The sequence below is a fragment of the Sinohyriopsis cumingii genome, chromosome 7 (genome assembly GCF_028554795.1).
Source record: "Sinohyriopsis cumingii isolate HCF-2022 chromosome 7, ASM2855479v2, whole genome shotgun sequence".
In the NCBI taxonomy this organism is placed as follows: domain Eukaryota; kingdom Metazoa; phylum Mollusca; class Bivalvia; order Unionida; family Unionidae; genus Sinohyriopsis; species Sinohyriopsis cumingii.
This window is the reverse complement of record NC_142967.1, coordinates 48,550,534-48,564,595: the sequence shown is the minus strand read 5'-3', so window position 1 is coordinate 48,564,595 and position 14,062 is coordinate 48,550,534. Positions and strand designations below refer to the sequence as shown.

Sequence of the window (14,062 nt, the reverse complement as noted above, 5' to 3'; positions counted from 1 at the left end):
GAGGGATTGAACAAGAGACAGAGCAAGAGATAGAGAGCAAAACAGATAGAGAGAGAGAGAGAGAGCACGAGACATACAAATGGAGACAGAGTGAGAAAGAGACATATAGAATCTATGTTGGGGTTTGGACCGAGACAAGGAAATCCCAGTTAAGGGGTTACATTATTTGTCTCCCCACGAGGCTTGCCGAGGTGGATTTACTTGTCTCGGTCCATAACCCAACGTAGATTCTTTTTCTCACCCAATAATTTCCTTTAAAATAAAAAAGAGCTTCTCACTTTTGCAATATACATGAGGTGCATTAATGCAAACATGTTTATGAGGACTGTGGCGTGACTGTGTCATCTTAAGTACACAGTAGTTATGCAAGAGCCAAAACAAAACAAAAAAAAACAACAACATAAAACGTTGCATAGTATTGAAGTATTATTACATTTAATATATGGATGTTATATGAAATTAACAATAGCTAATATTTATTACAAGAGAATGTTTCATTTTCATCAGATCTGATTTAGAAAATTACGTTGTAGTAATAGAGGCTATGTGTCGATGGATAAATGATTCCTTCTGGCTGGTAAGTGCAATATTTGTCATTAAATATTGTAAGTATATTTTTGATTCAACTGGGGCACAATGGATATGCATAACAAAATTAGAATAAAGCATGTATGGCAACACATTTCTGGCTGTTACTAAGTTTTCTGTAGTTGTTAAGAGAGTTGGGAGGCTCTGAAGTGTATAGGTCTATAGTCTGTGCACAGATCAGTGTTTTCTGTCATATAGTTCATTTCACACAGCAATGAGAATTTTGTCCCATCTGTAGCACAGTAAATTTTCAGGTCTGTGTCATTAATTGTTGCAAACAGTATATTGTTTCACACGAAGTATCTAAAACTAGTTAGGTAGCTTTAGCTACATTTAATGACGCTGACCTGAAAATGTACTGAGCAATGCCTGCATATAGGATAAAATTTACTATGCTGTGTGGAACGAACTAGCATAATATCAAAAAGCTCAACATTGTATGCATGTGTATCTCTGTCTCTCTCTCAAAGTTTTTGTATGGTGTGTTCTCAAAGATGGATTGACATAAGTTACTATGTTTTTTGTTATATATTGTTGTTGTTTGATTTTAGAACAACTACATCAGGCACAGCAGCAGACAACAAGGGTTTCTTTTTTTAAAAGTAGTTCTGAGCGCATGGACACCTTGATTGAGACGACTGGTCTGAGATGACTAGACTGAGATAAGAAAAGTAAGGTTAGCAAAACAGCTAGATTTTTCTGTCACATGGGTGAGAAAAACAAATAATAGCTATTTGAAACTTTTATTATGTATTCTCAGCCACAAGAACAGCATAAAAGAATTTAGGAAACATTAGTAATTTTCACAGTGGTAACATCAATAGAGCGGTTCAAATACAAATATTGAAAATAAAGTTTTACAAATGTTCATCTCATGAACACGTTTGATGAGTTTCACTATAAAACAATACAATAGACGACAAATGATAATATGAAAAAGAAACATTAGTGGGTCAATATTTAAAGCGCAAATAGCTCTGGTCAATTTCATGTGGACATCATATAACAGCAAAATCAAGACCCATTTATTGATGTGATTGAAATGTAAATAAAAGTTTGGGGTTAACAAAAGAATTACTGACTAAATACCATGATGAAAGGAGGGGAAAAAAAAATTAATACTGTTTAGACTACCTGCAGTTTAAGGAGCCAAGCAGTGAGAACCATTAACTATGTCATCATGTCCAGTAGGAATTGACTTGCAGTCAATCTAGAATTAGTATTGGTAGAAAATAATAAATAAAAGAAAAACAAACTGTCCAATATACGGAAATATTCTTAACTGGAACAGCTATCAAATTTATTACATCAAAGAAATGAAAAGATTTCTGACTCCCTACTAAGTTTTTTTACTTATTAATACCACAGTTGTTGTGTCAGTTAACAATCATGAAAATAAATGAAGAAAAGACATTAAGTGTATGTGTGTATGTGTTTTAGATTTTTAACTCCTGATTAACAATTAATTTTTCAGTCATATTGCTATAATATCTGCAGTGTGAATTTGTAGTGTGATGTCAAGCACTGGGGCATCATGCCGCAGATATGTAGCATCATGCCCTACCCAGGCACATTATTCTGTCACCAGGCCAACCAGTCCTAACACTAACCTCTTAATTGTTGTTGTTGTTGTTTTGGGGCTTAACGCCATTTTTCAGCACACGATAGGCTATACATGGCGGCCAGTATTAATAGTGGAGGAAGAACCCGGGAAAACCCCGGAAAGAACCACCGACCCACGAGAAGCTACTGGCAAGCTTTCTCACATACCCACATTGGCTGAATCCTAGACTCGAACCGCCGCAGACAGAGGTGAGATGGCAGTGATCCGTAACGGAGAGCGCTTTAGACCACTCGGCCACTTGGGGCCCCTCTAACCTCTTAATACTAAGCGCCAAGTGAGGCAGCTGCTAGTACCATTTTTATAAGTCTCTGATATGACTTGGTCAAATGTCATTCATTCTTACCAGTATGTACAATACCAGTGCATTGTCTATTTACTGAAATGTATCAATTAGGGCTGAAAGCAGCCACACGTTTTGTAGATACAAACAATGGAAGCAGACAGTGCTGTTTTACACAAGAACAAATTTCACTGACTGGAGGATAGAGTTTACCCCAAGGAATCTGTTATTCTGAACCAATCAATTGATTCCTTGAAACCATTTTATGTGCGACTATGATGGCTTTTCCACAGAATGCATCTGGATGGATTGTTTTCTTATAAAGCCTGTGCAAGATGAAGAAAAGTTGAATAAAATGTTACAATTAAAAAAAACTTAAAACTAAACTGACTATAACATGGAATATGATAAATTAAGAAATGGAACTTCAAAGATTCTTGGCTGCAGAAGTTTCTGTGGCAAGATGCCCACAAAGATCGAACAATTGCAGCTTGTAATGCATGTAAGAGATGGCCCTGATACGAACGAAAACCAGCAGATTGTTTGCAGGACAGGTTATCACAAGGAAAGATGCACTGTTAACAAACCAAAAAGTGCAAAGCACAATACATGTCAATTAAAAAGTTTTAGTGAAAAGGTAAGATCTGATAAAGAAGATGTTGTGGGTGATTTAGATAGAGTGATCAATAAATACATTGTGAGTCAAATTGAGCTTTACAAGAATCTGTTTAACACAGCATATACTATGGCAAGGCTGAGAAAATCTTTTGCAGACAATAAAGTTTTTGTGAGGTACAAGTAAAAAACCTGTAAATCTGATGACCTACTGAAAAAGGTTGAGGATATAATATATAGAGCTAAATTCTTATCTGTCCCTTGAGATGCTACTATTGATTCTCCAGCAGTTAGAGACTGGGAATACATTCTTGTTAAAGTTGTAGATCCTAATAATAAAAGTACAAAACTAAGAGAAACTGAAATATCCGGTGTGTTTTAGCTGTCACAGATCTCAACTGCATGCATTTATATGGTGCAGCTTAATAAAAGTAAGCTTTTTAACAGTCCTGTCTTCCACTATTTGTTTTCACTATGAAAACAAAGACAAGAGGGTCATTTATATAGACAAGTCAACTTTTTAATTTACTTGACCACTGTCAACTTGACAAAAGTTCTGCACCCCTGTTCTCTCTCTGTGCCAATATTATTTCTGTATTGTATTTAGAAATACAATATAATACTATGTACTAGTGTTGAACTACTAGTTTGTGGGATGGATCCCATAACTATGTCTACCTTTGTATGGAAAATAATAATAAAGAAAACAAATATTAAGAAAACTATCAAATGGGCATACAAGGAAATGTGATGCTATTATCATTAAACAGTGATAATATTATCATTAAACAGTGACAAGAGTATTCTACTCTTCAATATGCAGAGTGTTAAAAACGTGAAAACTTCTATACTATACAGATAAGGAAGATATTATCACAATCACAAATAAATCTTACCTAAATCCAGAAATTTTCGGTTAACATAATAACTTTAGCAAGGGATCCTAATATGTGTACAAATACAATTTCAAATATAGGATGATAAGAAGGTATTTAATGTACACTGTATACAAAGTTTAAAAATGTTGCATTAACTAAAATTCCAAAAACAAAATTTGACGCATTTCCTTTAACTTCCAATTATTATTTCATATATAATAAACAGGTACTTCACTGCTGTCCACTTTTATTTTAAGTAATGTAAATATGAAAAGTCCCCCTCTACACGGAACAATTTGGAAAAGTGGATACATTGATAGCAGCATCCTCAAACAGTTGAAGCTGCTTATTTCTGAATCCATGAAATGGCACTCCATCAAGTGAGTGATAATTTTATGTTCAATGCAAATGGCTTTATGAGATTTTCCCAAATTGGTTGTAAACACAGTTCTTGCAATGGTAACTTCTGATAAATCACATTTTCTTTCACTACTGTATTGTTAACTGGTGGATGTAATGAGGTTTCCTGCAGTAAAGAATTGGACATGGGAGATACAACTTCTGTGTTGTCATCTTTGTTCAGTTTCCTCATAGAAGCTGTATCTTTGAAATAAATTCTGCAGTTTGCTACTCAGTTCCTGAGCATTGCATTTGCACAGCATTCATAAGTATTTGCGGTGATCTTCAATAGTGTATGGACACGGGTGGCATTTTGAAATATTCATCCCATAAATGCAAATACAGTTTGGATCACTATAGACAGAGAAATAATGTGAATTGTGTCTGTAACCAGCACATGTCTTATAACTTAATTTTAAAAATGTACAATGTGATGTAGTTATGTTCAGGGGAAAAAAAGTAGAAGTTTTCCTCATTCAAAAGTGGTGATGACTGCCATAACCCAAGGACACAAAAGAGCTGATATAGTACTCAAAGAAAAAACAATACCTGAGAACCTATACTGGAAAATGCAACCAATACAACATGATATCACATATTTCCAAGTTAAAAACACCAAATATATAATACATAAATTTTAATGCATTTAAGTTGCCAAGAAGAAAATTAACTGGGTTAAATTCTAAACAGTTATTTCAGAGTCTGGCATAAATGCTTAAGAAACATGCACATAATCTCCTCCATTTCCCTTATATGAGGAACATATCTGCACAGGTAATGGTTCTAAAGGAAGTCTTCCGCAGTGAATTTCACAGGACACTCAGAACAGCTGAATACCTACAATGAAAGAACAGTTTCAACAGTTATAATGTTACTGCAAAAGGAAAAGGACATAAATGTTAACCAAGCTGCATTGTTTTAAATAATAGTTTATTATTTACTATATTCCTAGAATAGTGATTGAAAAATTGATCACACCTAAAGATAAGAGTTTACCTTTACTGGTCAATTGTAAAAACAGTAGTCACAAAACAATATCGGATACAGAAATAAAGATCAAACTTTATATTTTCTACGTACCTTTGCAGGGGCAATTCTCTGGAATAATCTTTCATCTTTGGCTACTGGTTCATAAAGGCAGCATGAATGTGTTGATCCTAAAAAAATATTATATGATGGCAAGAAATGAAGGCAACCGGTAACGAAAAAAAATGTCAACATTAATATGGTCAGATGTAAAAGTTGCCTACAGCATCGTTTAGTGCATCCAAAATAAATTTATATTAACTACCTTTCTAATTACCACATTATCCTTAATTTAATTTTCATAACAGACATTACTTTCACAGTAGTTGCAACAATAAACTATAATACCCCAATTATCAAGTCTTTTATTCCATTATTGCTTCAAAAAGTATCTTTCTCATTGATACAATCATACCTTGACACTGAACAATTACCTTGTATATGTTATGAATAGCTGTTAAAGGAATATCAACACCAATATTCATTATTATCTCATACTGATCGAATCAGCATAAAAAAATATACAGCAGTGCACACATTTAAAAGGATATCTTTCTTTAAAAAAAAAAAAAAAAAACGAACAGAATGAAATTTCTCAAAGTATCAGCAAACCTGACACAAAAGAAAAAGACACCTGTTAAAAAAGAGACCATATAAACATGTCTCTGGTGGAATTATAAATGTCGAAATAAACATGTCTTTCAAGAAAAAACAACAACTGAAAACTAAGAAAATGCCAACAATATGACAAGGATGCACCCATGGGCTGTAATGGGTGAAATCTGGAGAATATTCATGTTGATCTATAAAAGAAATTAATTTTTAACAAATAGGCATACAAATGTACTTTCCATTATTATAAACATTTTGCAAATATATATGCAGTTTATGAACAAACTATAATATACAATGATATTACTGGCACCTTCAGTTTTCTCCTAGCAGAAATGAATAAGCCATTATCAATGTATGTTGGTATCTATATTCAGTATATAATCCATAAGCGTTAACAGTTCTCAAATGACTTAGTAATCATGTTGTAACAAAGTAGCTTCACAGCCATCGGTAAATTACTATCAGCCAACATTAGCATAATTTCTCATTATTTTCCTACTCAAGTAAAATCACAGGGACTTTCGCTGGCCATGGCTTTGGACCAATTTTTTTTTTGTTTTCTTTAAAATACAAAAACTGAGTTAATGTTAATATTGACAATATTAAAAACTTTTCCTAGGTACAAAGGCAATGGTGTAATGGTGGTGGAATTGAGGTTTTAATACCAATGTTGACACTTAAATGGTCGTATATGGTTGAGTCTTAATGATGGGGAAGTAAAATGGATACATCCTGGAAGCAGACCTGCCAACCCTAACAAGGTGTCAGTATCATAGTTGATTTTTTCCATAAGTTAGGTCAGTTTTCAGTAAGATGTAATAAAAAATAATTTTCTGCTATTGTCAATCTGGAAAATATGCATTTTAAAAGTACAGTAGTGTGATTCAAGGCTGGTGTACCAATGGAAAACATTGTGTTCAATAAAGTTAAAACTAAATCACAGAAAATTAATAAAATCATAAGTTTAACTATACCATAAAATATGGATCATGGAAGCTAGGTCATAGATAGAACTATTAGTGAACCAAAAACATATATCTGTTAGTTTCAAGGTGCATTTCTAATGACAATTATTGTAATATCTCACCAATGGCACTGTACATAAATGCAGATCAGTAGTTATTTTTGATAATTGTCCTAGAGGTAAAGCTTATTCTCATTCTTTAATGGAATGAAAAGAAAACTGTTCCTGCAAAAGTGATAAAATATAAAAAATTAAAATGTTTAAATAAGTAATTATTTTCATTGCAACAAAACCTTAAATATCATGTATGTTCCAGACAACAGTACATAAAGAAGTGGAAAACAAAATATATTCTGAACATTCAATTGTTCTCCATGAATTACTCATATGATAACCAAAATGGCCTTAAAAACGTAACAGTGAATACAAAACTGGGTATATAATAGGGGGGTTGGGTTATCATTCACCAATGGTCAGGTTTTCACAACTTAAACATAAAGAAATTCATGGTAAGTAACCAAAAACATGGTTAGGTTACCAGAAATAATTGTTTTTTTTATTTATGACTAATGCAGTAGTTGGTTTTGAAAGTTCCTCTTCCAGCTTCACATGCCACTGCTGAAATACATTTCTTCAATAGTGGTTAGCAACCAACAAAAATAACTTGTTGTCACTGTTACTATGCACAAGGTTATTTTAATGTTATGTTGTGAAATAAAGATGCATAAAAATGTAATTTCCATTATTATTACCATTTTGCAAATATGTAGTTTATGTAAAAAGTGTAAGATAGATTCATATTGCTGGCAATGTCAGTTTTCTACATACAGAAATGAATAGGCCATTCTCAGTCTATGTTCAGTACATAATCACTAACAGTTAACAATTCTCAGATGACTTAGTAATCATAATGTAGCAAAGTAGCTGTACAGATATCAGTAAATTACTATCAGCCAACAATAGCATCACTGATGATTATTCGATCAAGTAAAAATATCACACGGAAAAAGGGAAAAGACAAGAAAAATAAAAATATTAAACAGTAACAACTTTAACAAAGTATGTAAACTTAAGCTGCATTTACCCAGGTTCCAATAGGCTGCAATAATACACACACACACACACACACTGGAAAAAATTGAATCAAATACATAATCAGTGTGCACATTTGTTTTTGTATGAGTGAACAGATTCAGTTTTATCATCTACAAATATACATGCAGAATAGGTTAATATATGTTTCAACTAAGCTGCAGGATTAATCATAATCTCTATAATTGGAAAATATAGCAGGCATGGCCTTACATAATAGATTACATGTACAGTACCAAACCTTAATTTCTAAGATGGCCAAATATTGTAATTTTTAGGTTTCATGTAAATTTTGGGCAAAATATAAATCAATTATTAAAGCAGTAAACAACATTGTTTGAATATTTAATGTACAAATGAAGTAAAAATAAGAAACATTTAGGTTATAAATTATAAAATTAATTTAAAAGTACTCACAAAATTTTGAAACCCACTGGCTTTCATAAATACCCACAGGAACCCCAATATGATTTTTATACCTTTGTTAGAAATTGAAAATTACCATTGCATGAGTGTTGTATATATTCTTTTTAGTGGTTTTAAACTTTTGCAGGCCAGGCAAATGTTTTTTTAATTTAAAAAAAATATTGTTAGTAGTAACAATATAACAAATTTCATTTCTGATGCATGTACATTCTTAAAATGAATTGAAATAAAAAAGAAACTAATTTGGTTCATAATGAACACATTTTGTTATGACTGAATAATAAATAGTAATTTTAGAAATAATACCCATATAGAAGGTAGTGAACATACTGAGCTTTTGTACTGTGAATAAAGATCTGCCATACTTAATGATTTTATTATATGCTGATGAAAGGATAATTTAATGGTAAATTAACATGCACATTCTGACAAGCATAATTTTACTGTAAATTAACATGCACATTCTGAGATTACATTAACATTATAAAGTGGCATGATTTATATCATCATTTGTATCGTAACTGATAGATAGCAATTCAAGTCATCTCAGAAAGATGTTTATTTGTTTTATTGGATTTTTAATGAAGCTTTACCAGTTTATCAGTTACGTAACTATAAGGTTTCCTTGTCATAGTCTATAGCAGGAGTGCACAACCATTTTTGGCCAAGGGCCAGATTGCATTTTCTAAGACCACTTGAGGGCCACAAAGACATTTCTTTAATATTATTGCTGTTCACAGGCCAGATTTCTGTTTTGTTTTAATTTGTCCTGAGGGCTGGACAGAACAAGTTTATGGGCCAGATTCGCCCATCTGGCCAGGGGTTGTGCACCCATGGTCTACAGTGATGTCTAACACATGCCAAAGACATATTATATTAGTGCACAACTATTAGGCATTAGATAGCTATAGCAAAGAATGTTACTGCACAGATAAAGCTAGAGTATAATAATTTTGATCTATGAACAATAGATGTGTCAATGACTTTCACAATTTCTGGGTGGGTGTAGATATGACATGATCATATAAATAATGTTTCATACGAATAATTCCATGAAATCTTTGTGAAAACCCAGACACCATTCAAAAGTTGGAGCCTGGACAAGCCTGTGGTAGGCGTAACCTAACCTAGGACTCAGCCATGAAGTGGAACATGGATATCATAATTATAAAACATTATCAATATATATGTAAACAAATTTAAACAAATAAATCTGTACTTTAGTCAGTTTGGACTTTTTAAATAACAAGTAGGGGCACAACATTATGATTTAACATGGACATATTGCCGTAATGGAGATGCCATTCAAAGAAAAATTTAAAATGAACTAATTACCAAAGAACTTTAAAGAATATAGACTGATATGACTATGTGACCTTATTCATGTTAAAATCAAGTTTTAAGTAAAAACTATAATTTATGTTAATCACCTTATCCTTGTAATCCATCAAATTAAGTTTCTCTCTGGATGGAAACTGCTTTACTACATCTGCATAAGACATACAGGTATCGACAGGGTGGCACAGGTCCGAGGATAAAAAAACTTAAGCGCTATTTATCTGCACCATGTCCACACAAACAACAAATGAATCCAATACTGTTTTCAATACATATGCACCATTTTTGTTTACATGGAGTCCATCAAGTGCCAAATGCATACTTCGATCAAACAATGGGTTATAGTCAATAAAATGGCACTTATCACATTCTCTGCTTAAGCTCATAATGCCATCATTTAGTGCAGCACATCCTCTTTGTAAGTCTGGTAAAACAGTCGAGTTTCAATGCAAAGATTTAAAGTTAATGGTGGTTCGAGGCAGAATTCCAAACATCGACCAACAGTGTGGGATTCGTTTCCAGCAGCTGATGAATAAAGTCTCTGTAAGAACTGAAAGAAATGCACCAAAAGAGTTAACTAAAATGTGACTAATAAATCTGTGAAAATTTCAGAAAATCACCATGGTAACTGCTGGTATTTGGAAATATAAACAAAATGACCCAAACGTAGAAACATCTGCTACCAGGGTTAATTTGTTCAACTCTCAAGCTCTAAGCAAAAATAACTTTATCCCATTTTGACATCATATGGCAAGATTTAGGAACAATGCACACTATTACGTTTTGTTGTAGCAATGTAAAAATTGTATGCAATGGTACAAAGTTTCTCATAAAGCCATGTATATATTACCTAATTAATGTTACCCTCCTCCTGATGTTAAGCCTGTTTATTTGTGGTATTTGGTGGGTTGTTACTTAATAAACGTAGCTTGTTGGAAGCCGAGAATACCAAAATCGGTTAAAAGGATGACAAGAATCTTGAATGAAATGAAGCTACTGAAACACTTTCTTCAATATTTTTATGTTTTTATTCATTTTGTTAAAGAAACATACTTCAACTTAATCCAATTACGGCATTCCAAGCATAAATCACATTCCAGGCAAATGAAATGTAGGCCAACATAACTTGAAAACAGGTCCACATGCTTGTGGGAGAATTTGAATTTATTAGAAAAAGAGCATCAGAGTCTAAACAATCTCGCTAAAACATTATGACTTTAATTTGTAGAAAAGTGTTGATATTTCTGAAATCTGACTTCTCATTATGATGCTAGGTGACACCAAAACATGCTACACAAGCACCGTTAATTTGGCAGTAAGTTGTTGTAGGGTTTAACGCCATTTTTGAACACACGATAGGCTATACATGGCGGCCAGTATTAATGGTGGAGGAAGAACCCAGGAAAACCCCTGAAAGAACCACCGACTCACGAGAAGCTACTGGCAAGCTTTCTCACATATCCACATTAGCCAAATCCGAGACTCGAACCCACGCAGACAGAGGTGAGATGGCAGTGATCCATAACGAACAGTGCTTTAGACCACTCAGCCACTCGGGGCCCCTTTATTTGGCAGTAAGACCTCGACCCCAAAACATAACAATTAGGGTCAATGTCTTAGACTGTAGGACGACTAGTCAATATGGATGCTAAACATGCAAAAATATTCTTGAAAATTATGATGGTCTTATTCTAATTAGAGAGATTATTTGGAATTCATCACTAGCCAGTTCTACTCTGTAAAATAAATATAATAAATTAAATATACAAATTTATAATAGTTCTGCTGCAAATATTGGGCACAAATAATAACAAATGTTTCTAAAGTAAAATTGACAAGTAAAAATACCTAGTAAATATGTTCACATATTTTCCAACATCATTGGAACCTATGTATAGAATCAACAGGTCAGGTTTTTGGGCTCAGACAACATCTACCACTTTGGATTTAAAACTGGTGATATCTACAACCAATTTTGCACCAGGAATACACAACAGGAATAAGTTGGGAAGATTCAGAATACCAGAGTTGCTTCAAATTTGAATCACATGCAATGAAAATGATCCTCAACACTCTGGCAAGTATGCAGCAGCTATGTAAAATATACAATGAATATAAAATGAATATCAACTATTTAAAAGAAGTTGTTGTTGTTGTGGGGTTTAATGCCATATTTCAGCACACGTTAGGCTATGCATGGTGGCCAGTATTAATGGTGGAGGAAGAACCCGAGAAAATCCCGGGAAGAACCACTGACCCATAAGAAGCTACTGGCAAGCTTTCTCACATACCCATGTTAGCTGAATCCTAGACTCGAAGCCATGCAGAGGTGAGATGGCAGTGATCCATAATGGAGAGCACTTTAGACAACTCTGCCCCTTTAAAAGTAACTGTCTTTCTAAAAAGAAAATAGCAATGACATAAACATGAAATTATACGACCTTTTCACCCTATATCAAGTGTAATCAAAATGAAGTTAATCATAAACACTTCAGAAAACAAACTACTATCTTGGGGTACAAACGTGTCAACACTTATCAAATGAATATAACTAATAAAATACTTTCTAAAGTTTGATAATACAAACCCGTTTGTTCGTACCCCCCTACCGATTTAAATAATGAAAACCTTTAATTTGATAAAAAGTGCAAGGTACTTAGTCAATTCAGTCATTGATTTATAGTTTCTAACCTGACTTTCAGTAGAGTGGCCCTAACACCGTCATCTTACATGCGTTTCATGCTTAACGGAAGTTTTCAGTGCAATAGACGGACATGCTTGGATCCATTTCCAGTTTCTGGACAAGTCCATTTTTAGCAAAGGGGTGTATCACAACTACAAATGTACATACATAAGTCGTCTGCTTCCAATATTTATAATGTAGAATTAAGAAAAGGAAAATGACAACTACGCTTTTCGTGTGGATTTAACAAGCGGTTTAATTTCGATGTTCATGTATGCAGAGGATATAATTCCAAACTCTCAATGTTATGTAATTTACGCAATTATTCATCATTTGCCGAACAGGATGAACTACGTCATTATGTCGTCTGATGGAAATAAACTAGCCTATAGTGTATGCAACATGGCGCCATGTTAGTATAGAAAGTCCGTTAAGCATGAAACGGTGCAGGGGATGCCAGCATTAGTGCCATTCTGGTCACAGTCAGGTTAGAAATTATAAATCAATGATTCAACTTAGTTCTGTGCACTTTTTATCACATTAAACGTTCTTGTTTTTGAAATCGTTAGGGGGGTACAAACAAACGGGGATGTAGAGTCAGACTATAGTATATTTTTCACGCTAGCAATTCTAATAATACCTTAACTAGTAGTATGTGAATAAGCAAGCTAAACTTCTTACGAAGTAATCAAACCCTAAGACATATAACTGAACAAAAAACTTAGCAACGTAAGTATAATATCAAATAAATTCAGCCAATATTCACAAAAAGAGAAAATAAAGTCAAATTGATAAAAGAATGAAACGAAAATTCAAATTGGTCTAGCAGTTGGTATCGTGACTATGGTCTATACAAACTAGTTTGTTAAAATTTGAGCACTAAGATAAACTTTCAAATAAATCAAAGTATCAGCAGTTATAATTACCTGTATGTCTGATAATTTTTAAATATATATAAATGAAGAAAATTGTAACTAAGATACAGCAATTAATAATTGTTATTGCTCAAATCTGAAAGGTGTCCACACAAATTTTGGTTCAAGCGGAAGCAGGAAGTAGAATTGATGGTCTATGGGATTGTTTCCGAGAGAATGTATTGTACAACCAATCAAAGCCATTGTTTTTAACGGGTACATTTGCATATCTGAATATATGAATATTTAATGACTGGCAGGATTTCTCCGTTATCAGCCCTCTGAAGCCTAAGAAACTCATGCAGTACAGGGCAGAACTTGAAAAAAAAAAAAAAAATACACGCACATTTATTATTGTGGATAAAATAACTTTATGCTGATTGGAAAACATTGTTCTTGCTTATAAAATACGAAAAGAAACACCTTTGCTTTGCTGTCCAACTGTCGTCTGCAAAAGTCTCAGCTGTAAATACGCCCGTTGATTATGTTTCAGCGTGCTGACATCATACATCATAGATAACAGCACCCCCCTGTGTTTGTTTGGATTTACGCTAGCTGATTTACATTTTAACCTTAAATTGTAATGCTGTTTCGAGTCAGACCATTTACTTTCCATACAT

The 14,062-nt window shown here is 33.4% G+C and overlaps 1 pseudogene across 1 annotated transcript; it reads right to left on the bottom strand.

Moving 5' to 3' along the window:
- Window positions 1–1,317: 1,317 nt before the first annotated feature.
- On the bottom strand, window positions 1,318–14,062 carry LOC149795171 (uncharacterized; annotated as a pseudogene). Its single transcript, XR_016422041.1, has 5 exons — window positions 14,052–14,062; window positions 11,783–11,937; window positions 9,938–10,282; window positions 5,465–5,541; window positions 1,318–5,221 (listed from the first exon to the last, which is right to left on the bottom strand). The product of XR_016422041.1 is annotated as an uncharacterized LOC149795171 (transcript).